This window comes from Rhinolophus sinicus, chromosome 6 (genome assembly GCF_057876585.1).
Source record: "Rhinolophus sinicus isolate RSI-liver-muscle chromosome 6, RSI-T2T, whole genome shotgun sequence".
Classification (NCBI taxonomy): Eukaryota; Metazoa; Chordata; class Mammalia; order Chiroptera; family Rhinolophidae; genus Rhinolophus; species Rhinolophus sinicus.
In genome coordinates this window covers 41,111,426-41,132,932 of record NC_142506.1, presented here as the reverse complement: position 1 = coordinate 41,132,932, position 21,507 = coordinate 41,111,426, and the positions used below count along the sequence as shown (strand labels likewise).

The window sequence follows — 21,507 nt, the reverse complement described above, 5'->3', positions numbered from 1 at the left end:
GTGACAGATATCTGGGCGCCCGGGCATCCTGGGACTCCCCAGGCCCCGAACGGCTTTTACCCCGGGCCCCTACCCCAACCCCTCTCATCCCCCATCCCAGCCCCACAACCGCACAGCCCCCCTTGCTGCTGGACTGCCCCCACCTCTCAGGGCCACCGAGGGGGGCGCAGGGTCCTCTCAGTCCCCTCCGGCCCTAGGGACGTGCAACCCAGGCCCTGGCCCTGGCCGGCCCCACCCACTGGCCCAAAGCCAGGGAGAGCCACCCGCGCCACCAGGGTGCAGGAGCTCCGGTCTGCAGCCACCCTTCGTCACAAGCCTTCAGTCTGGGCCCTCGCCCCTCGTCAGCACCCGGAGTCCCGCCCGACCTCCGGTCCCTTCAGTGGCTACACGTCACGTCTCCTGACCCGGGGAGGTGAGAGAGGCCAGAGACGGAGCAAGAGAGTGGCGGAGAGAGACAGACGGGGACTGGGGACAGACTCCCAGAGAGCAGTTTGAGGCTCTGGGCCTCGCGTGGAGGGGTGCTGCGTGGGGGCTGCATGGTCATCAGCTGTGACCGCTTGGCCATCAGCTGTTGCCAGTTGGCCATGGGCCCCCGGAGGTGCTGCGTTGGCCAAGCTAGGAAGCGCGGGTGGTGGACTGCAAATTGCAGAGGGGCGCGGATTGCAGTGGGCCGGCTTGGTGGGTCGACGGTCGGTGTGTCGGTGGGTTGGCAGAGAAACGGCCGACCGGTTGGGGATCGGGCGGCTCCGGCCTGCCGTGTCTCCAAGCCAGCCGCCCGTGAGAAATGGTGCTCTCAGCCCCCTATCCGTGGCTCCGTTGGTGTTCCTTCTTGGCCTCACCATATCCTGCGTTCTTGTGCGGGGACGGGGACTAGAGTCCCCGCAGGACAGGGACCGACAGACAGAACGGGAGGAGGCGTAAGAGGGAGCGAGATGGAAATATACACGTATATGTACACGTATGTATCCCGACATACAGAGAGACATGGACAGAGACAGAAAAAGGGGGCTGGCTCGCGGGAGAGAGCTCCTGAGCGAGAGGCAGAGCCCAACAGGCACGTCACAGAGCCAGAGAGACGTGGGGGGGCCGGGGGGGAGGGACGCACAGGCGGGCACATGGACTGGGACAGACTCGCTGAGGCTGTGTTGAAGTGGCAGCCTCTCCACCGGAGTGTGGTCGTGCCCGGGGCTGGGCTCCACTACAGAGGCAGTGCCCGGGTATTGGCAGTCACCCTTGAAGGCCCCGGGCCAGGCCGGAGGGCCAGTGGGCTCCGAGCCCCGCCCAGGGACCCCCCCCAAGGGAGGAGAGTGGCAGCCCACAGGCACCCTGGTTGTGAGGGTTGTGTGCCTGCGTGCCTGCACTTCCCCTTGTGGTGGTCTCTCCTGGAGTCCAAGGGCGTGCGGTGTGTTTGGGTGCTGCTCCCTCTGTCCCCTGGTTTGACCCGGCTCTTTGTGCCCTGTGTGTTGGGGCCACCACGAACGGCGGGAAGGGAGGGCTCCTGGCTCTTGTGGGCGATGGGAGGGGGCGTGCGGGGGTGTGGGTAGAGGTGCCTGCCGGCGGAGACACAGGCTTGGATAACTGCTGCAGGCTGACGGCCTGCCTCAGCGAAGAGGACTAAGAAGAGGGTGTGGGGTGGAGCCCTGGCCGACGGGCCTGGTGTGCGGCCGGGGCTGCCAGCTTGTAGTGCCGGGTGGCTGACCGGCCTCTGGCCAGGGGGACCTTCGGCTGGCTGGGCGGCTTCAGAGGGGCAAGGGGCGGCAGGGGTTCGGAGGGAGCCACGCCGGGGCGGCGGCGCAAAAGGAGAGGCAAGCAAAAGCCTACAGGTATTCCCAGGCGGTCTCCCATCCAAGTACTAACCAGGCCCCTCCCTGCTTAGCTCCCGAATTCAGAGGAGATCGGGCGCGTTCAGGGTGGTATAGCCGTCGACGCTGGGACCTGGCTCCCCGCGCCCCAAGAGCCTGCTCCCGGACTGCCTCGTGAGCGCGCGCCATGCAGATGCTCCGCTCTGGTGGCGAACATCGACCCGCTGGCCGGCTCCGCCGTCACCGCGTCCCCGTCCAGTCCGGCTCCCCGCCTCCTCCGAATGCCCCTGGCGTGGGCGTCGGGCCACTGCTGGCCCGCAGCGAGGCCACTTCGCGCCACCGGAGGTTCCATGGGACACTGCCATTTCCCTGATGGTGCCAGAAGTCGTGGAACTCTGGCATCCTGGGATTCCCCAGGACCCAGACCGGCATACACCCCGCCCCCCTACCGCCACCAGGTTTACCCCCAACCGCACCCCCAAGACTGGTGGAGGCCTGCACCAGCAGGCAGCCCTGGGCCTGGGAGTTGTGGGAGGACCCCGCGGCGGCGGCGGCGGCGGCGGCGGCGTCCGCGGCGGAGGCAGGGGAGGGTGGCGATGTAGGCAATGGCAACCGCGTGGATGGCTCCAGGGCGGCGATGGCGGCGGCGACAATGGGGGCTTTGACGGTGGGCACTGGGGCGCGGGGAGCGCTGGCGGCGGCGGCGGTGGCGGGAGAGGGCGTGAGGGCGGTGCTGGCGCGGAGGCCGGGAGAGCAGAGGCCGGAGATTGAGGGAGTACGGCAAGGCCGGCGGCTGGGGTGGGGGCGGGGGAGAGGGCGGTGCTGGAGGCGGGGATGGGGAGAGGGGTGATGGCGGCGGCGGCAGCGGGGAGAGCAGAGGAGGCTGAATGAGGGAATATGGCGTTGGCGGCGGCGGGGTCGCGGACTGGGGCGAGTGCAGCGCTGGCGGAGGGGGTGGGGAGCGTGGTGATGGCGGCGGCGGCGGCGGCGGCGCAGAAGCGGGGGCTGATCATGAGCAGCGCTGGCGGCGGCGGCGGCGGCGAGGGAGGGTTGCGAGGTCGGCAATGGCGTCGGCGGCGGCGTTGTGTCGGCGGGGGCAGGGGGGAGGGCAGCGCTGGCGAGGGGTGTGGGAAACGCGGTGATGGCGGGGGCTTTGGTGGTGGCGGCGGGGGCCAGGGCAGCGCTGGTGGCGGCGGCGGCGGCGGCGGCGGCGGTGGCGACCGCCGCTGGGCCAAGGGATCCGGATGACGGCCTGCGGGACCGAAGAGGACGAAGAAGAGGGTGTGGGGGGGAGCACTGGCCGACGGGCCTGGTGTGCCGCCGGGGCTGCCAGCTTGTAGTGCCGGGTGGCTGACCGGCCTCTGGCCAGGGGGACCTTCGGCTGGCTGGGCGGCTGCAGAGGGGCAAGGGGCGGCAGGGGTTCGGAGGGAGCCACGCCGGGGCGGCGATGCAAAAGGAGAGGCGAGCAAAAGCCTACAGGTGTTCCCAGGTGGTCTCCCACCCAAGTACTAACCAGGCCCGACCCTGCTTAGCTTCCGAGTTCAGACGAGATCTGGCGCGTTCAGGGCGGTATGGCCTTAGGCGCTGGACCCGGCTCCCGGCGCTCCAAGAGCCTGCTCCCGACCTGCCTCCTGAGCGCGCGCCATGCTGCTGGGCCGCTCGGGTGGCGAGCATGTCTGCCTGAGCGCCTCCCGCCCGCTCCCCGCCTCCTCCGGACGCCGCTGGTGTGGGCGACGGGCTACTCCTGGCACACAGCGAGGCCCCTTCGCGCCCCCCCAGTGGCTCCACGGGCCTCGGTCACTTCCCTGACTGTGACAGATATCTGGGCGCCCGGGCATCCTGGGACTCCCCAGGCCCCGAACGGCTTTTACCCCGGGCCCCTACCCCAACCCCTCTCATCCCCCATCCCAGCCCCACAACCGCACAGCCCCCCTTGCTGCTGGACTGCCCCCACCTCTCAGGGCCACCGAGGGGGGCGCAGGGTCCTCTCAGTCCCCTCCGGCCCTAGGGACGTGCAACCCAGGCCCTGGCCCTGGCCGGCCCCACCCACTGGCCCAAAGCCAGGGAGAGCCACCCGCGCCACCAGGGTGCAGGAGCTCCGGTCTGCAGCCACCCTTCGTCACAAGCCTTCAGTCTGGGCCCTCGCCCCTCGTCAGCACCCGGAGTCCCGCCCGACCTCCGGTCCCTTCAGTGGCTACACGTCACGTCTCCTGACCCGGGGAGGTGAGAGAGGCCAGAGACGGAGCAAGAGAGTGGCGGAGAGAGACAGACGGGGACTGGGGACAGACTCCCAGAGAGCAGTTTGAGGCTCTGGGCCTCGCGTGGAGGGGTGCTGCGTGGGGGCTGCATGGTCATCAGCTGTGACCGCTTGGCCATCAGCTGTTGCCAGTTGGCCATGGGCCCCCGGAGGTGCTGCGTTGGCCAAGCTAGGAAGCGCGGGTGGTGGACTGCAAATTGCAGAGGGGCGCGGATTGCAGTGGGCCGGCTTGGTGGGTCGACGGTCGGTGTGTCGGTGGGTTGGCAGAGAAACGGCCGACCGGTTGGGGATCGGGCGGCTCCGGCCTGCCGTGTCTCCAAGCCAGCCGCCCGTGAGAAATGGTGCTCTCAGCCCCCTATCCGTGGCTCCGTTGGTGTTCCTTCTTGGCCTCACCATATCCTGCGTTCTTGTGCGGGGACGGGGACTAGAGTCCCCGCAGGACAGGGACCGACAGACAGAACGGGAGGAGGCGTAAGAGGGAGCGAGATGGAAATATACACGTATATGTACACGTATGTATCCCGACATACAGAGAGACATGGACAGAGACAGAAAAAGGGGGCTGGCTCGCGGGAGAGAGCTCCTGAGCGAGAGGCAGAGCCCAACAGGCACGTCACAGAGCCAGAGAGACGTGGGGGGGCCGGGGGGGAGGGACGCACAGGCGGGCACATGGACTGGGACAGACTCGCTGAGGCTGTGTTGAAGTGGCAGCCTCTCCACCGGAGTGTGGTCGTGCCCGGGGCTGGGCTCCACTACAGAGGCAGTGCCCGGGTATTGGCAGTCACCCTTGAAGGCCCCGGGCCAGGCCGGAGGGCCAGTGGGCTCCGAGCCCCGCCCAGGGACCCCCCCCAAGGGAGGAGAGTGGCAGCCCACAGGCACCCTGGTTGTGAGGGTTGTGTGCCTGCGTGCCTGCACTTCCCCTTGTGGTGGTCTCTCCTGGAGTCCAAGGGCGTGCGGTGTGTTTGGGTGCTGCTCCCTCTGTCCCCTGGTTTGACCCGGCTCTTTGTGCCCTGTGTGTTGGGGCCACCACGAACGGCGGGAAGGGAGGGCTCCTGGCTCTTGTGGGCGATGGGAGGGGGCGTGCGGGGGTGTGGGTAGAGGTGCCTGCCGGCGGAGACACAGGCTTGGATAACTGCTGCAGGCTGACGGCCTGCCTCAGCGAAGAGGACTAAGAAGAGGGTGTGGGGTGGAGCCCTGGCCGACGGGCCTGGTGTGCGGCCGGGGCTGCCAGCTTGTAGTGCCGGGTGGCTGACCGGCCTCTGGCCAGGGGGACCTTCGGCTGGCTGGGCGGCTTCAGAGGGGCAAGGGGCGGCAGGGGTTCGGAGGGAGCCACGCCGGGGCGGCGGCGCAAAAGGAGAGGCAAGCAAAAGCCTACAGGTATTCCCAGGCGGTCTCCCATCCAAGTACTAACCAGGCCCCTCCCTGCTTAGCTCCCGAATTCAGAGGAGATCGGGCGCGTTCAGGGTGGTATAGCCGTCGACGCTGGGACCTGGCTCCCCGCGCCCCAAGAGCCTGCTCCCGGACTGCCTCGTGAGCGCGCGCCATGCAGATGCTCCGCTCTGGTGGCGAACATCGACCCGCTGGCCGGCTCCGCCGTCACCGCGTCCCCGTCCAGTCCGGCTCCCCGCCTCCTCCGAATGCCCCTGGCGTGGGCGTCGGGCCACTGCTGGCCCGCAGCGAGGCCACTTCGCGCCACCGGAGGTTCCATGGGACACTGCCATTTCCCTGATGGTGCCAGAAGTCGTGGAACTCTGGCATCCTGGGATTCCCCAGGACCCAGACCGGCATACACCCCGCCCCCCTACCGCCACCAGGTTTACCCCCAACCGCACCCCCAAGACTGGTGGAGGCCTGCACCAGCAGGCAGCCCTGGGCCTGGGAGTTGTGGGAGGACCCCGCGGCGGCGGCGGCGGCGGCGGCGGCGTCCGCGGCGGAGGCAGGGGAGGGTGGCGATGTAGGCAATGGCAACCGCGTGGATGGCTCCAGGGCGGCGATGGCGGCGGCGACAATGGGGGCTTTGACGGTGGGCACTGGGGCGCGGGGAGCGCTGGCGGCGGCGGCGGTGGCGGGAGAGGGCGTGAGGGCGGTGCTGGCGCGGAGGCCGGGAGAGCAGAGGCCGGAGATTGAGGGAGTACGGCAAGGCCGGCGGCTGGGGTGGGGGCGGGGGAGAGGGCGGTGCTGGAGGCGGGGATGGGGAGAGGGGTGATGGCGGCGGCGGCAGCGGGGAGAGCAGAGGAGGCTGAATGAGGGAATATGGCGTTGGCGGCGGCGGGGTCGCGGACTGGGGCGAGTGCAGCGCTGGCGGAGGGGGTGGGGAGCGTGGTGATGGCGGCGGCGGCGGCGGCGGCGCAGAAGCGGGGGCTGATCATGAGCAGCGCTGGCGGCGGCGGCGGCGGCGAGGGAGGGTTGCGAGGTCGGCAATGGCGTCGGCGGCGGCGTTGTGTCGGCGGGGGCAGGGGGGAGGGCAGCGCTGGCGAGGGGTGTGGGAAACGCGGTGATGGCGGGGGCTTTGGTGGTGGCGGCGGGGGCCAGGGCAGCGCTGGTGGCGGCGGCGGCGGCGGCGGCGGCGGTGGCGACCGCCGCTGGGCCAAGGGATCCGGATGACGGCCTGCGGGACCGAAGAGGACGAAGAAGAGGGTGTGGGGGGGAGCACTGGCCGACGGGCCTGGTGTGCCGCCGGGGCTGCCAGCTTGTAGTGCCGGGTGGCTGACCGGCCTCTGGCCAGGGGGACCTTCGGCTGGCTGGGCGGCTGCAGAGGGGCAAGGGGCGGCAGGGGTTCGGAGGGAGCCACGCCGGGGCGGCGATGCAAAAGGAGAGGCGAGCAAAAGCCTACAGGTGTTCCCAGGTGGTCTCCCACCCAAGTACTAACCAGGCCCGACCCTGCTTAGCTTCCGAGTTCAGACGAGATCTGGCGCGTTCAGGGCGGTATGGCCTTAGGCGCTGGACCCGGCTCCCGGCGCTCCAAGAGCCTGCTCCCGACCTGCCTCCTGAGCGCGCGCCATGCTGCTGGGCCGCTCGGGTGGCGAGCATGTCTGCCTGAGCGCCTCCCGCCCGCTCCCCGCCTCCTCCGGACGCCGCTGGTGTGGGCGACGGGCTACTCCTGGCACACAGCGAGGCCCCTTCGCGCCCCCCCAGTGGCTCCACGGGCCTCGGTCACTTCCCTGACTGTGACAGATATCTGGGCGCCCGGGCATCCTGGGACTCCCCAGGCCCCGAACGGCTTTTACCCCGGGCCCCTACCCCAACCCCTCTCATCCCCCATCCCAGCCCCACAACCGCACAGCCCCCCTTGCTGCTGGACTGCCCCCACCTCTCAGGGCCACCGAGGGGGGCGCAGGGTCCTCTCAGTCCCCTCCGGCCCTAGGGACGTGCAACCCAGGCCCTGGCCCTGGCCGGCCCCACCCACTGGCCCAAAGCCAGGGAGAGCCACCCGCGCCACCAGGGTGCAGGAGCTCCGGTCTGCAGCCACCCTTCGTCACAAGCCTTCAGTCTGGGCCCTCGCCCCTCGTCAGCACCCGGAGTCCCGCCCGACCTCCGGTCCCTTCAGTGGCTACACGTCACGTCTCCTGACCCGGGGAGGTGAGAGAGGCCAGAGACGGAGCAAGAGAGTGGCGGAGAGAGACAGACGGGGACTGGGGACAGACTCCCAGAGAGCAGTTTGAGGCTCTGGGCCTCGCGTGGAGGGGTGCTGCGTGGGGGCTGCATGGTCATCAGCTGTGACCGCTTGGCCATCAGCTGTTGCCAGTTGGCCATGGGCCCCCGGAGGTGCTGCGTTGGCCAAGCTAGGAAGCGCGGGTGGTGGACTGCAAATTGCAGAGGGGCGCGGATTGCAGTGGGCCGGCTTGGTGGGTCGACGGTCGGTGTGTCGGTGGGTTGGCAGAGAAACGGCCGACCGGTTGGGGATCGGGCGGCTCCGGCCTGCCGTGTCTCCAAGCCAGCCGCCCGTGAGAAATGGTGCTCTCAGCCCCCTATCCGTGGCTCCGTTGGTGTTCCTTCTTGGCCTCACCATATCCTGCGTTCTTGTGCGGGGACGGGGACTAGAGTCCCCGCAGGACAGGGACCGACAGACAGAACGGGAGGAGGCGTAAGAGGGAGCGAGATGGAAATATACACGTATATGTACACGTATGTATCCCGACATACAGAGAGACATGGACAGAGACAGAAAAAGGGGGCTGGCTCGCGGGAGAGAGCTCCTGAGCGAGAGGCAGAGCCCAACAGGCACGTCACAGAGCCAGAGAGACGTGGGGGGGCCGGGGGGGAGGGACGCACAGGCGGGCACATGGACTGGGACAGACTCGCTGAGGCTGTGTTGAAGTGGCAGCCTCTCCACCGGAGTGTGGTCGTGCCCGGGGCTGGGCTCCACTACAGAGGCAGTGCCCGGGTATTGGCAGTCACCCTTGAAGGCCCCGGGCCAGGCCGGAGGGCCAGTGGGCTCCGAGCCCCGCCCAGGGACCCCCCCCAAGGGAGGAGAGTGGCAGCCCACAGGCACCCTGGTTGTGAGGGTTGTGTGCCTGCGTGCCTGCACTTCCCCTTGTGGTGGTCTCTCCTGGAGTCCAAGGGCGTGCGGTGTGTTTGGGTGCTGCTCCCTCTGTCCCCTGGTTTGACCCGGCTCTTTGTGCCCTGTGTGTTGGGGCCACCACGAACGGCGGGAAGGGAGGGCTCCTGGCTCTTGTGGGCGATGGGAGGGGGCGTGCGGGGGTGTGGGTAGAGGTGCCTGCCGGCGGAGACACAGGCTTGGATAACTGCTGCAGGCTGACGGCCTGCCTCAGCGAAGAGGACTAAGAAGAGGGTGTGGGGTGGAGCCCTGGCCGACGGGCCTGGTGTGCGGCCGGGGCTGCCAGCTTGTAGTGCCGGGTGGCTGACCGGCCTCTGGCCAGGGGGACCTTCGGCTGGCTGGGCGGCTTCAGAGGGGCAAGGGGCGGCAGGGGTTCGGAGGGAGCCACGCCGGGGCGGCGGCGCAAAAGGAGAGGCAAGCAAAAGCCTACAGGTATTCCCAGGCGGTCTCCCATCCAAGTACTAACCAGGCCCCTCCCTGCTTAGCTCCCGAATTCAGAGGAGATCGGGCGCGTTCAGGGTGGTATAGCCGTCGACGCTGGGACCTGGCTCCCCGCGCCCCAAGAGCCTGCTCCCGGACTGCCTCGTGAGCGCGCGCCATGCAGATGCTCCGCTCTGGTGGCGAACATCGACCCGCTGGCCGGCTCCGCCGTCACCGCGTCCCCGTCCAGTCCGGCTCCCCGCCTCCTCCGAATGCCCCTGGCGTGGGCGTCGGGCCACTGCTGGCCCGCAGCGAGGCCACTTCGCGCCACCGGAGGTTCCATGGGACACTGCCATTTCCCTGATGGTGCCAGAAGTCGTGGAACTCTGGCATCCTGGGATTCCCCAGGACCCAGACCGGCATACACCCCGCCCCCCTACCGCCACCAGGTTTACCCCCAACCGCACCCCCAAGACTGGTGGAGGCCTGCACCAGCAGGCAGCCCTGGGCCTGGGAGTTGTGGGAGGACCCCGCGGCGGCGGCGGCGGCGGCGGCGGCGTCCGCGGCGGAGGCAGGGGAGGGTGGCGATGTAGGCAATGGCAACCGCGTGGATGGCTCCAGGGCGGCGATGGCGGCGGCGACAATGGGGGCTTTGACGGTGGGCACTGGGGCGCGGGGAGCGCTGGCGGCGGCGGCGGTGGCGGGAGAGGGCGTGAGGGCGGTGCTGGCGCGGAGGCCGGGAGAGCAGAGGCCGGAGATTGAGGGAGTACGGCAAGGCCGGCGGCTGGGGTGGGGGCGGGGGAGAGGGCGGTGCTGGAGGCGGGGATGGGGAGAGGGGTGATGGCGGCGGCGGCAGCGGGGAGAGCAGAGGAGGCTGAATGAGGGAATATGGCGTTGGCGGCGGCGGGGTCGCGGACTGGGGCGAGTGCAGCGCTGGCGGAGGGGGTGGGGAGCGTGGTGATGGCGGCGGCGGCGGCGGCGGCGCAGAAGCGGGGGCTGATCATGAGCAGCGCTGGCGGCGGCGGCGGCGGCGAGGGAGGGTTGCGAGGTCGGCAATGGCGTCGGCGGCGGCGTTGTGTCGGCGGGGGCAGGGGGGAGGGCAGCGCTGGCGAGGGGTGTGGGAAACGCGGTGATGGCGGGGGCTTTGGTGGTGGCGGCGGGGGCCAGGGCAGCGCTGGTGGCGGCGGCGGCGGCGGCGGCGGCGGCGGTGGCGACCGCCGCTGGGCCAAGGGATCCGGATGATGGCCTGCGGGACCGAAGAGGACGAAGAAGAGGGTGTGGGGGGGAGCACTGGCCGACGGGCCTGGTGTGCCGCCGGGGCTGCCAGCTTGTAGTGCCGGGTGGCTGACCGGCCTCTGGCCAGGGGGACCTTCGGCTGGCTGGGCGGCTGCAGAGGGGCAAGGGGCGGCAGGGGTTCGGAGGGAGCCACGCCGGGGCGGCGATGCAAAAGGAGAGGCGAGCAAAAGCCTACAGGTGTTCCCAGGTGGTCTCCCACCCAAGTACTAACCAGGCCCGACCCTGCTTAGCTTCCGAGTTCAGACGAGATCTGGCGCGTTCAGGGCGGTATGGCCTTAGGCGCTGGACCCGGCTCCCTGCGCTCCAAGAGCCTGCTCCCGACCTGCCTCCTGAGCGCGCGCCATGCTGCTGGGCCGCTCGGGTGGCGAGCATGTCTGCCTGAGCGCCTCCCGCCCGCTCCCCGCCTCCTCCGGACGCCGCTGGTGTGGGCGACGGGCTACTCCTGGCACACAGCGAGGCCCCTTCGCGCCCCCCAGTGGCTCCACGGGCCTCGGTCACTTCCCTGACTGTGACAGATATCTGGGCGCCCGGGCATCCTGGGACTCCCCAGGCCCCGAACGGCTTTTACCCCGGGCCCCTACCCCAACCCCTCTCATCCCCCATCCCAGCCCCACAACCGCACAGCCCCCCTTGCTGCTGGACTGCCCCCACCTCTCAGGGCCACCGAGGGGGGCGCAGGGTCCTCTCAGTCCCCTCCGGCCCTAGGGACGTGCAACCCAGGCCCTGGCCCTGGCCGGCCCCACCCACTGGCCCAAAGCCAGGGAGAGCCACCCGCGCCACCAGGGTGCAGGAGCTCCGGTCTGCAGCCACCCTTCGTCACAAGCCTTCAGTCTGGGCCCTCGCCCCTCGTCAGCACCCGGAGTCCCGCCCGACCTCCGGTCCCTTCAGTGGCTACACGTCACGTCTCCTGACCCGGGGAGGTGAGAGAGGCCAGAGACGGAGCAAGAGAGTGGCGGAGAGAGACAGACGGGGACTGGGGACAGACTCCCAGAGAGCAGTTTGAGGCTCTGGGCCTCGCGTGGAGGGGTGCTGCGTGGGGGCTGCATGGTCATCAGCTGTGACCGCTTGGCCATCAGCTGTTGCCAGTTGGCCATGGGCCCCCGGAGGTGCTGCGTTGGCCAAGCTAGGAAGCGCGGGTGGTGGACTGCAAATTGCAGAGGGGCGCGGATTGCAGTGGGCCGGCTTGGTGGGTCGACGGTCGGTGTGTCGGTGGGTTGGCAGAGAAACGGCCGACCGGTTGGGGATCGGGCGGCTCCGGCCTGCCGTGTCTCCAAGCCAGCCGCCCGTGAGAAATGGTGCTCTCAGCCCCCTATCCGTGGCTCCGTTGGTGTTCCTTCTTGGCCTCACCATATCCTGCGTTCTTGTGCGGGGACGGGGACTAGAGTCCCCGCAGGACAGGGACCGACAGACAGAACGGGAGGAGGCGTAAGAGGGAGCGAGATGGAAATATACACGTATATGTACACGTATGTATCCCGACATACAGAGAGACATGGACAGAGACAGAAAAAGGGGGCTGGCTCGCGGGAGAGAGCTCCTGAGCGAGAGGCAGAGCCCAACAGGCACGTCACAGAGCCAGAGAGACGTGGGGGGGCCGGGGGGGAGGGACGCACAGGCGGGCACATGGACTGGGACAGACTCGCTGAGGCTGTGTTGAAGTGGCAGCCTCTCCACCGGAGTGTGGTCGTGCCCGGGGCTGGGCTCCACTACAGAGGCAGTGCCCGGGTATTGGCAGTCACCCTTGAAGGCCCCGGGCCAGGCCGGAGGGCCAGTGGGCTCCGAGCCCCGCCCAGGGACCCCCCCCAAGGGAGGAGAGTGGCAGCCCACAGGCACCCTGGTTGTGAGGGTTGTGTGCCTGCGTGCCTGCACTTCCCCTTGTGGTGGTCTCTCCTGGAGTCCAAGGGCGTGCGGTGTGTTTGGGTGCTGCTCCCTCTGTCCCCTGGTTTGACCCGGCTCTTTGTGCCCTGTGTGTTGGGGCCACCACGAACGGCGGGAAGGGAGGGCTCCTGGCTCTTGTGGGCGATGGGAGGGGGCGTGCGGGGGTGTGGGTAGAGGTGCCTGCCGGCGGAGACACAGGCTTGGATAACTGCTGCAGGCTGACGGCCTGCCTCAGCGAAGAGGACTAAGAAGAGGGTGTGGGGTGGAGCCCTGGCCGACGGGCCTGGTGTGCGGCCGGGGCTGCCAGCTTGTAGTGCCGGGTGGCTGACCGGCCTCTGGCCAGGGGGACCTTCGGCTGGCTGGGCGGCTTCAGAGGGGCAAGGGGCGGCAGGGGTTCGGAGGGAGCCACGCCGGGGCGGCGGCGCAAAAGGAGAGGCAAGCAAAAGCCTACAGGTATTCCCAGGCGGTCTCCCATCCAAGTACTAACCAGGCCCCTCCCTGCTTAGCTCCCGAATTCAGAGGAGATCGGGCGCGTTCAGGGTGGTATAGCCGTCGACGCTGGGACCTGGCTCCCCGCGCCCCAAGAGCCTGCTCCCGGACTGCCTCGTGAGCGCGCGCCATGCAGATGCTCCGCTCTGGTGGCGAACATCGACCCGCTGGCCGGCTCCGCCGTCACCGCGTCCCCGTCCAGTCCGGCTCCCCGCCTCCTCCGAATGCCCCTGGCGTGGGCGTCGGGCCACTGCTGGCCCGCAGCGAGGCCACTTCGCGCCACCGGAGGTTCCATGGGACACTGCCATTTCCCTGATGGTGCCAGAAGTCGTGGAACTCTGGCATCCTGGGATTCCCCAGGACCCAGACCGGCATACACCCCGCCCCCCTACCGCCACCAGGTTTACCCCCAACCGCACCCCCAAGACTGGTGGAGGCCTGCACCAGCAGGCAGCCCTGGGCCTGGGAGTTGTGGGAGGACCCCGCGGCGGCGGCGGCGGCGGCGGCGGCGTCCGCGGCGGAGGCAGGGGAGGGTGGCGATGTAGGCAATGGCAACCGCGTGGATGGCTCCAGGGCGGCGATGGCGGCGGCGACAATGGGGGCTTTGACGGTGGGCACTGGGGCGCGGGGAGCGCTGGCGGCGGCGGCGGTGGCGGGAGAGGGCGTGAGGGCGGTGCTGGCGCGGAGGCCGGGAGAGCAGAGGCCGGAGATTGAGGGAGTACGGCAAGGCCGGCGGCTGGGGTGGGGGCGGGGGAGAGGGCGGTGCTGGAGGCGGGGATGGGGAGAGGGGTGATGGCGGCGGCGGCAGCGGGGAGAGCAGAGGAGGCTGAATGAGGGAATATGGCGTTGGCGGCGGCGGGGTCGCGGACTGGGGCGAGTGCAGCGCTGGCGGAGGGGGTGGGGAGCGTGGTGATGGCGGCGGCGGCGGCGGCGGCGCAGAAGCGGGGGCTGATCATGAGCAGCGCTGGCGGCGGCGGCGGCGGCGAGGGAGGGTTGCGAGGTCGGCAATGGCGTCGGCGGCGGCGTTGTGTCGGCGGGGGCAGGGGGGAGGGCAGCGCTGGCGAGGGGTGTGGGAAACGCGGTGATGGCGGGGGCTTTGGTGGTGGCGGCGGGGGCCAGGGCAGCGCTGGTGGCGGCGGCGGCGGCGGCGGCGGCGGCGGCGGCGGTGGCGACCGCCGCTGGGCCAAGGGATCCGGATGATGGCCTGCGGGACCGAAGAGGACGAAGAAGAGGGTGTGGGGGGGAGCACTGGCCGACGGGCCTGGTGTGCCGCCGGGGCTGCCAGCTTGTAGTGCCGGGTGGCTGACCGGCCTCTGGCCAGGGGGACCTTCGGCTGGCTGGGCGGCTGCAGAGGGGCAAGGGGCGGCAGGGGTTCGGAGGGAGCCACGCCGGGGCGGCGATGCAAAAGGAGAGGCGAGCAAAAGCCTACAGGTGTTCCCAGGTGGTCTCCCACCCAAGTACTAACCAGGCCCGACCCTGCTTAGCTTCCGAGTTCAGACGAGATCTGGCGCGTTCAGGGCGGTATGGCCTTAGGCGCTGGACCCGGCTCCCTGCGCTCCAAGAGCCTGCTCCCGACCTGCCTCCTGAGCGCGCGCCATGCTGCTGGGCCGCTCGGGTGGCGAGCATGTCTGCCTGAGCGCCTCCCGCCCGCTCCCCGCCTCCTCCGGACGCCGCTGGTGTGGGCGACGGGCTACTCCTGGCACACAGCGAGGCCCCTTCGCGCCCCCCAGTGGCTCCACGGGCCTCGGTCACTTCCCTGACTGTGACAGATATCTGGGCGCCCGGGCATCCTGGGACTCCCCAGGCCCCGAACGGCTTTTACCCCGGGCCCCTACCCCAACCCCTCTCATCCCCCATCCCAGCCCCACAACCGCACAGCCCCCCTTGCTGCTGGACTGCCCCCACCTCTCAGGGCCACCGAGGGGGGCGCAGGGTCCTCTCAGTCCCCTCCGGCCCTAGGGACGTGCAACCCAGGCCCTGGCCCTGGCCGGCCCCACCCACTGGCCCAAAGCCAGGGAGAGCCACCCGCGCCACCAGGGTGCAGGAGCTCCGGTCTGCAGCCACCCTTCGTCACAAGCCTTCAGTCTGGGCCCTCGCCCCTCGTCAGCACCCGGAGTCCCGCCCGACCTCCGGTCCCTTCAGTGGCTACACGTCACGTCTCCTGACCCGGGGAGGTGAGAGAGGCCAGAGACGGAGCAAGAGAGTGGCGGAGAGAGACAGACGGGGACTGGGGACAGACTCCCAGAGAGCAGTTTGAGGCTCTGGGCCTCGCGTGGAGGGGTGCTGCGTGGGGGCTGCATGGTCATCAGCTGTGACCGCTTGGCCATCAGCTGTTGCCAGTTGGCCATGGGCCCCCGGAGGTGCTGCGTTGGCCAAGCTAGGAAGCGCGGGTGGTGGACTGCAAATTGCAGAGGGGCGCGGATTGCAGTGGGCCGGCTTGGTGGGTCGACGGTCGGTGTGTCGGTGGGTTGGCAGAGAAACGGCCGACCGGTTGGGGATCGGGCGGCTCCGGCCTGCCGTGTCTCCAAGCCAGCCGCCCGTGAGAAATGGTGCTCTCAGCCCCCTATCCGTGGCTCCGTTGGTGTTCCTTCTTGGCCTCACCATATCCTGCGTTCTTGTGCGGGGACGGGGACTAGAGTCCCCGCAGGACAGGGACCGACAGACAGAACGGGAGGAGGCGTAAGAGGGAGCGAGATGGAAATATACACGTATATGTACACGTATGTATCCCGACATACAGAGAGACATGGACAGAGACAGAAAAAGGGGGCTGGCTCGCGGGAGAGAGCTCCTGAGCGAGAGGCAGAGCCCAACAGGCACGTCACAGAGCCAGAGAGACGTGGGGGGGCCGGGGGGGAGGGACGCACAGGCGGGCACATGGACTGGGACAGACTCGCTGAGGCTGTGTTGAAGTGGCAGCCTCTCCACCGGAGTGTGGTCGTGCCCGGGGCTGGGCTCCACTACAGAGGCAGTGCCCGGGTATTGGCAGTCACCCTTGAAGGCCCCGGGCCAGGCCGGAGGGCCAGTGGGCTCCGAGCCCCGCCCAGGGACCCCCCCCAAGGGAGGAGAGTGGCAGCCCACAGGCACCCTGGTTGTGAGGGTTGTGTGCCTGCGTGCCTGCACTTCCCCTTGTGGTGGTCTCTCCTGGAGTCCAAGGGCGTGCGGTGTGTTTGGGTGCTGCTCCCTCTGTCCCCTGGTTTGACCCGGCTCTTTGTGCCCTGTGTGTTGGGGCCACCACGAACGGCGGGAAGGGAGGGCTCCTGGCTCTTGTGGGCGATGGGAGGGGGCGTGCGGGGGTGTGGGTAGAGGTGCCTGCCGGCGGAGACACAGGCTTGGATAACTGCTGCAGGCTGACGGCCTGCCTCAGCGAAGAGGACTAAGAAGAGGGTGTGGGGTGGAGCCCTGGCCGACGGGCCTGGTGTGCGGCCGGGGCTGCCAGCTTGTAGTGCCGGGTGGCTGACCGGCCTCTGGCCAGGGGGACCTTCGGCTGGCTGGGCGGCTTCAGAGGGGCAAGGGGCGGCAGGGGTTCGGAGGGAGCCACGCCGGGGCGGCGGCGCAAAAGGAGAGGCAAGCAAAAGCCTACAGGTATTCCCAGGCGGTCTCCCATCCAAGTACTAACCAGGCCCCTCCCTGCTTAGCTCCCGAATTCAGAGGAGATCGGGCGCGTTCAGGGTGGTATAGCCGTCGACGCTGGGACCTGGCTCCCCGCGCCCCAAGAGCCTGCTCCCGGACTGCCTCGTGAGCGCGCGCCATGCAGATGCTCCGCTCTGGTGGCGAACATCGACCCGCTGGCCGGCTCCGCCGTCACCGCGTCCCCGTCCAGTCCGGCTCCCCGCCTCCTCCGAATGCCCCTGGCGTGGGCGTCGGGCCACTGCTGGCCCGCAGCGAGGCCACTTCGCGCCACCGGAGGTTCCATGGGACACTGCCATTTCCCTGATGGTGCCAGAAGTCGTGGAACTCTGGCATCCTGGGATTCCCCAGGACCCAGACCGGCATACACCCCGCCCCCCTACCGCCACCAGGTTTACCCCCAACCGCACCCCCAAGACTGGTGGAGGCCTGCACCAGCAGGCAGCCCTGGGCCTGGGAGTTGTGGGAGGACCCCGCGGCGGCGGCGGCGGCGGCGGCGGCGTCCGCGGCGGAGGCAGGGGAGGGTGGCGATGTAGGCAATGGCAACCGCGTGGATGGCTCCAGGGCGGCGATGGCGGCGGCGACAATGGGGGCTTTGACGGTGGGCACTGGGGCGCGGGGAGCGCTGGCGGCGGCGGCGGTGGCGGGAGAGGGCGTGAGGGCGGTGCTGGCGCGGAGGCCGGGAGAGCAGAGGCCGGAGATTGAGGGAGTACGGCAAGGCCGGCGGCTGGGGTGGGGGCGGGGGAGAGGGCGGTGCTGGAGGCGGGGATGGGGAGAGGGGTGATGGCGGCGGCGGCAGCGGGGAGAGCAGAGGAGGCTGAATGAGGGAATATGGCGTTGGCGGCGGCGGGGTCGCGGACTGGGGCGAGTGCAGCGCTGGCGGAGGGGGTGGGGAGCGTGGTGATGGCGGCGGCGGCGGCGGCGGCGCAGAAGCGGGGGCTGATCATGAGCAGCGCTGGCGGCGGCGGCGGCGGCGAGGGAGGGTTGCGAGGTCGGCAATGGCGTCGGCGGCGGCGTTGTGTCGGCGGGGGCAGGGGGGAGGGCAGCGCTGGCGAGGGGTGTGGGAAACGCGGTGATGGCGGGGGCTTTGGTGGTGGCGGCGGGGGCCAGGGCAGCGCTGGTGGCGGCGGCGGCGGCGGCGGCGGCGGCGGTGGCGACCGCCGCTGGGCCAAGGGATCCGGATGATGGCCTGCGGGACCGAAGAGGACGAAGAAGAGGGTGTGGGGGGGAGCACTGGCCGACGGGCCTGGTGTGCCGCCGGGGCTGCCAGCTTGTAGTGCCGGGTGGCTGACCGGCCTCTGGCCAGGGGGACCTTCGGCTGGCTGGGCGGCTGCAGAGGGGCAAGGGGCGGCAGGGGTTCGGAGGGAGCCACGCCGGGGCGGCGATGCAAAAGGAGAGGCGAGCAAAAGCCTACAGGTGTTCCCAGGTGGTCTCCCACCCAAGTACTAACCAGGCCCGACCCTGCTTAGCTTCCGAGTTCAGACGAGATCTGGCGCGTTCAGGGCGGTATGGCCTTAGGCGCTGGACCCGGCTCCCTGCGCTCCAAGAGCCTGCTCCCGACCTGCCTCCTGAGCGCGCGCCATGCTGCTGGGCCGCTCGGGTGGCGAGCATGTCTGCCTGAGCGCCTCCCGCCCGCTCCCCGCCTCCTCCGGACGCCGCTGGTGTGGGCGACGGGCTACTCCTGGCACACAGCGAGGCCCCTTCGCGCCCCCCAGTGGCTCCACGGGCCTCGGTCACTTCCCTGACTGTGACAGATATCTGGGCGCCCGGGCATCCTGGGACTCCCCAGGCCCCGAACGGCTTTTACCCCGGGCCCCTACCCCAACCCCTCTCATCCCCCATCCCAGCCCCACAACCGCACAGCCCCCCTTGCTGCTGGACTGCCCCCACCTCTCAGGGCCACCGAGGGGGGCGCAGGGTCCTCTCAGTCCCCTCCGGCCCTAGGGACGTGCAACCCAGGCCCTGGCCCTGGCCGGCCCCACCCACTGGCCCAAAGCCAGGGAGAGCCACCCGCGCCACCAGGGTGCAGGAGCTCCGGTCTGCAGCCACCCTTCGTCACAAGCCTTCAGTCTGGGCCCTCGCCCCTCGTCAGCACCCGGAGTCCCGCCCGACCTCCGGTCCCTTCAGTGGCTACACGTCACGTCTCCTGACCCGGGGAGGTGAGAGAGGCCAGAGACGGAGCAAGAGAGTGGCGGAGAGAGACAGACGGGGACTGGGGACAGACTCCCAGAGAGCAGTTTGAGGCTCTGGGCCTCGCGTGGAGGGGTGCTGCGTGGGGGCTGCATGGTCATCAGCTGTGACCGCTTGGCCATCAGCTGTTGCCAGTTGGCCATGGGCCCCCGGAGGTGCTGCGTTGGCCAAGCTAGGAAGCGCGGGTGGTGGACTGCAAATTGCAGAGGGGCGCGGATTGCAGTGGGCCGGCTTGGTGGGTCGACGGTCGGTGTGTCGGTGGGTTGGCAGAGAAACGGCCGACCGGTTGGGGATCGGGCGGCTCCGGCCTGCCGTGTCTCCAAGCCAGCCGCCCGTGAGAAATGGTGCTCTCAGCCCCCTATCCGTGGCTCCGTTGGTGTTCCTTCTTGGCCTCACCATATCCTGCGTTCTTGTGCGGGGACGGGGACTAGAGTCCCCGCAGGACAGGGACCGACAGACAGAACGGGAGGAGGCGTAAGAGGGAGCGAGATGGAAATATACACGTATATGTACACGTATGTATCCCGACATACAGAGAGACATGGACAGAGACAGAAAAAGGGGGCTGGCTCGCGGGAGAGAGCTCCTGAGCGAGAGGCAGAGCCCAACAGGCACGTCACAGAGCCAGAGAGACGTGGGGGGGCCGGGGGGGAGGGACGCACAGGCGGGCACATGGACTGGGACAGACTCGCTGAGGCTGTGTTGAAGTGGCAGCCTCTCCACCGGAGTGTGGTCGTGCCCGGGGCTGGGCTCCACTACAGAGGCAGTGCCCGGGTATTGGCAGTCACCCTTGAAGGCCCCGGGCCAGGCCGGAGGGCCAGTGGGCTCCGAGCCCCGCCCAGGGACCCCCCCCAAGGGAGGAGAGTGGCAGCCCACAGGCACCCTGGTTGTGAGGGTTGTGTGCCTGCGTGCCTGCACTTCCCCTTGTGGTGGTCTCTCCTGGAGTCCAAGGGCGTGCGGTGTGTTTGGGTGCTGCTCCCTCTGTCCCCTGGTTTGACCCGGCTCTTTGTGCCCTGTGTGTTGGGGCCACCACGAACGGCGGGAAGGGAGGGCTCCTGGCTCTTGTGGGCGATGGGAGGGGGCGTGCGGGGGTGTGGGTAGAGGTGCCTGCCGGCGGAGACACAGGCTTGGATAACTGCTGCAGGCTGACGGCCTGCCTCAGCGAAGAGGACTAAGAAGAGGGTGTGGGGTGGAGCCCTGGCCGACGGGCCTGGTGTGCGGCCGGGGCTGCCAGCTTGTAGTGCCGGGTGGCTGACCGGCCTCTGGCCAGGGGGACCTTCGGCTGGCTGGGCGGCTTCAGAGGGGCAAGGGGCGGCAGGGGTTCGGAGGGAGCCACGCCGGGGCGGCGGCGCAAAAGGAGAGGCAAGCAAAAGCCTACAGGTATTCCCAGGCGGTCTCCCATCCAAGTACTAACCAGGCCCCTCCCTGCTTAGCTCCCGAATTCAGAGGAGATCGGGCGCGTTCAGGGTGGTATAGCCGTCGACGCTGGGACCTGGCTCCCCGCGCCCCAAGAGCCTGCTCCCGGACTGCCTCGTGAGCGCGCGCCATGCAGATGCTCCGCTCTGGTGGCGAACATCGACCCGCTGGCCGGCTCCGCCGTCACCGCGTCCCCGTCCAGTCCGGCTCCCCGCCTCCTCCGAATGCCCCTGGCGTGGGCGTCGGGCCACTGCTGGCCCGCAGCGAGGCCACTTCGCGCCACCGGAGGTTCCATGGGACACTGCCATTTCCCTGATGGTGCCAGAAGTCGTGGAACTCTGGCATCCTGGGATTCCCCAGGACCCAGACCGGCATACACCCCGCCCCCCTACCGCCACCAGGTTTACCCCCAACCGCACCCCCAAGACTGGTGGAGGCCTGCACCAGCAGGCAGCCCTGGGCCTGGGAGTTGTGGGAGGACCCCGCGGCGGCGGCGGCGGCGGCGGCGGCGGCGTCCGCGGCGGAGGCAGGGGAGGGTGGCGATGTAGGCAATGGCAACCGCGTGGATGGCTCCAGGGCGGCGATGGCGGCGGCGACAATGGGGGCTTTGACGGTGGGCACTGGGGCGCGGGGAGCGCTGGCGGCGGCGGCGGTGGCGGGAGAGGGCGTGAGGGCGGTGCTGGCGCGGAGGCCGGGAGAGCAGAGGCCGGAGATTGAGGGAGTACGGCAAGGCCGGCGGCTGGGGTGGGGGCGGGGGAGAGGGCGGTGCTGGAGGCGGGGATGGGGAGAGGGGTGATGGCGGCGGCGGCAGCGGGGAGAGCAGAGGAGGCTGAATGAGGGAGTATGGCGTTGGCGGCGGCGGGGTCGCGGACTGGGGCGAGTGCAGCGCTGGCGGAGGGGGTGGGGAGCGTGGTGATGGCGGCGGCGGCGGCGGCGGCGCAGAAGCGGGGGCTGATCATGAGCAGCGCTGGCGGCGGCGGCGGCGAGGGAGGGTTGCGAGGTCGGCAATGGCGTCGGCGGCGGCGTTGTGTCGGCGGGGGCAGGGGGGAGGGCAGCGCTGGTGGGGGGTGTGGGAAACGCGGTGATGGCGGGGGCTTTGGTGGTGGCGGCGGGGGCCAGGGCAGCGCTGGTGGCGGCGGCGGCGGCGGCGGCGGCGGTGGCGACCGCCGCTGGGCCAAGGGATCCGGATGACGGCCTGCGGGACCGAAGAGGACGAAGAAGAGGGTGTGGGGGGGAGCACTGGCCGACGGGCCTGGTGTGCCGCCGGGGCTGCCAGCTTGTAGTGCCGGGTGGCTGACCGGCCTCTGGCCAGGGGGACCTTCGGCTGGCTGGGCGGCTGCAGAGGGGCAAGGGGCGGCAGGGGTTCGGAGGGAGCCACGCCGGGGCGGCGATGCAAAAGGAGAGGCGAGCAAAAGCCTACAGGTGTTCCCAGGTGGTCTCCCACCCAAGTACTAACCAGGCCCGACCCTGCTTAGCTTCCGAGTTCAGACGAGATCTGGCGCGTTCAGGGCGGTATGGCCTTAGGCGCTGGACCCGGCTCCCGGCGCTCCAAGAGCCTGCTCCCGACCTGC

The 21,507-nt window shown here is 69.9% G+C and overlaps 12 pseudogenes; all 12 read right to left on the bottom strand.

The window, feature by feature from the left end:
* Nucleotides 1–1,807: 1,807 nt before the first annotated feature.
* Nucleotides 1,808–1,927, bottom strand: LOC148757897 (5S ribosomal RNA; annotated as a pseudogene).
* A 1,338-nt stretch (nt 1,928–3,265) lies between these two features.
* Nucleotides 3,266–3,385, bottom strand: LOC148757896 (5S ribosomal RNA; annotated as a pseudogene).
* Nucleotides 3,386–5,420: 2,035 nt separating this feature from the next.
* LOC148757895 (5S ribosomal RNA) lies at nt 5,421–5,540 on the bottom strand (annotated as a pseudogene).
* Nucleotides 5,541–6,878: 1,338 nt separating this feature from the next.
* On the bottom strand, nt 6,879–6,998 carry LOC148757894 (5S ribosomal RNA; annotated as a pseudogene).
* A 2,035-nt stretch (nt 6,999–9,033) lies between these two features.
* LOC148757893 (5S ribosomal RNA) lies at nt 9,034–9,153 on the bottom strand (annotated as a pseudogene).
* A 1,341-nt stretch (nt 9,154–10,494) lies between these two features.
* LOC148757892 (5S ribosomal RNA) lies at nt 10,495–10,614 on the bottom strand (annotated as a pseudogene).
* A 2,034-nt stretch (nt 10,615–12,648) lies between these two features.
* Nucleotides 12,649–12,768, bottom strand: LOC148757891 (5S ribosomal RNA; annotated as a pseudogene).
* A 1,347-nt stretch (nt 12,769–14,115) lies between these two features.
* On the bottom strand, nt 14,116–14,235 carry LOC148757890 (5S ribosomal RNA; annotated as a pseudogene).
* A 2,034-nt stretch (nt 14,236–16,269) lies between these two features.
* LOC148757889 (5S ribosomal RNA) lies at nt 16,270–16,389 on the bottom strand (annotated as a pseudogene).
* Nucleotides 16,390–17,730: 1,341 nt separating this feature from the next.
* Nucleotides 17,731–17,850, bottom strand: LOC148757888 (5S ribosomal RNA; annotated as a pseudogene).
* A 2,034-nt stretch (nt 17,851–19,884) lies between these two features.
* LOC148757887 (5S ribosomal RNA) lies at nt 19,885–20,004 on the bottom strand (annotated as a pseudogene).
* Nucleotides 20,005–21,342: 1,338 nt separating this feature from the next.
* Nucleotides 21,343–21,462, bottom strand: LOC148757886 (5S ribosomal RNA; annotated as a pseudogene).
* Between the last annotated feature and the right edge of the window lie 45 nt (nt 21,463–21,507).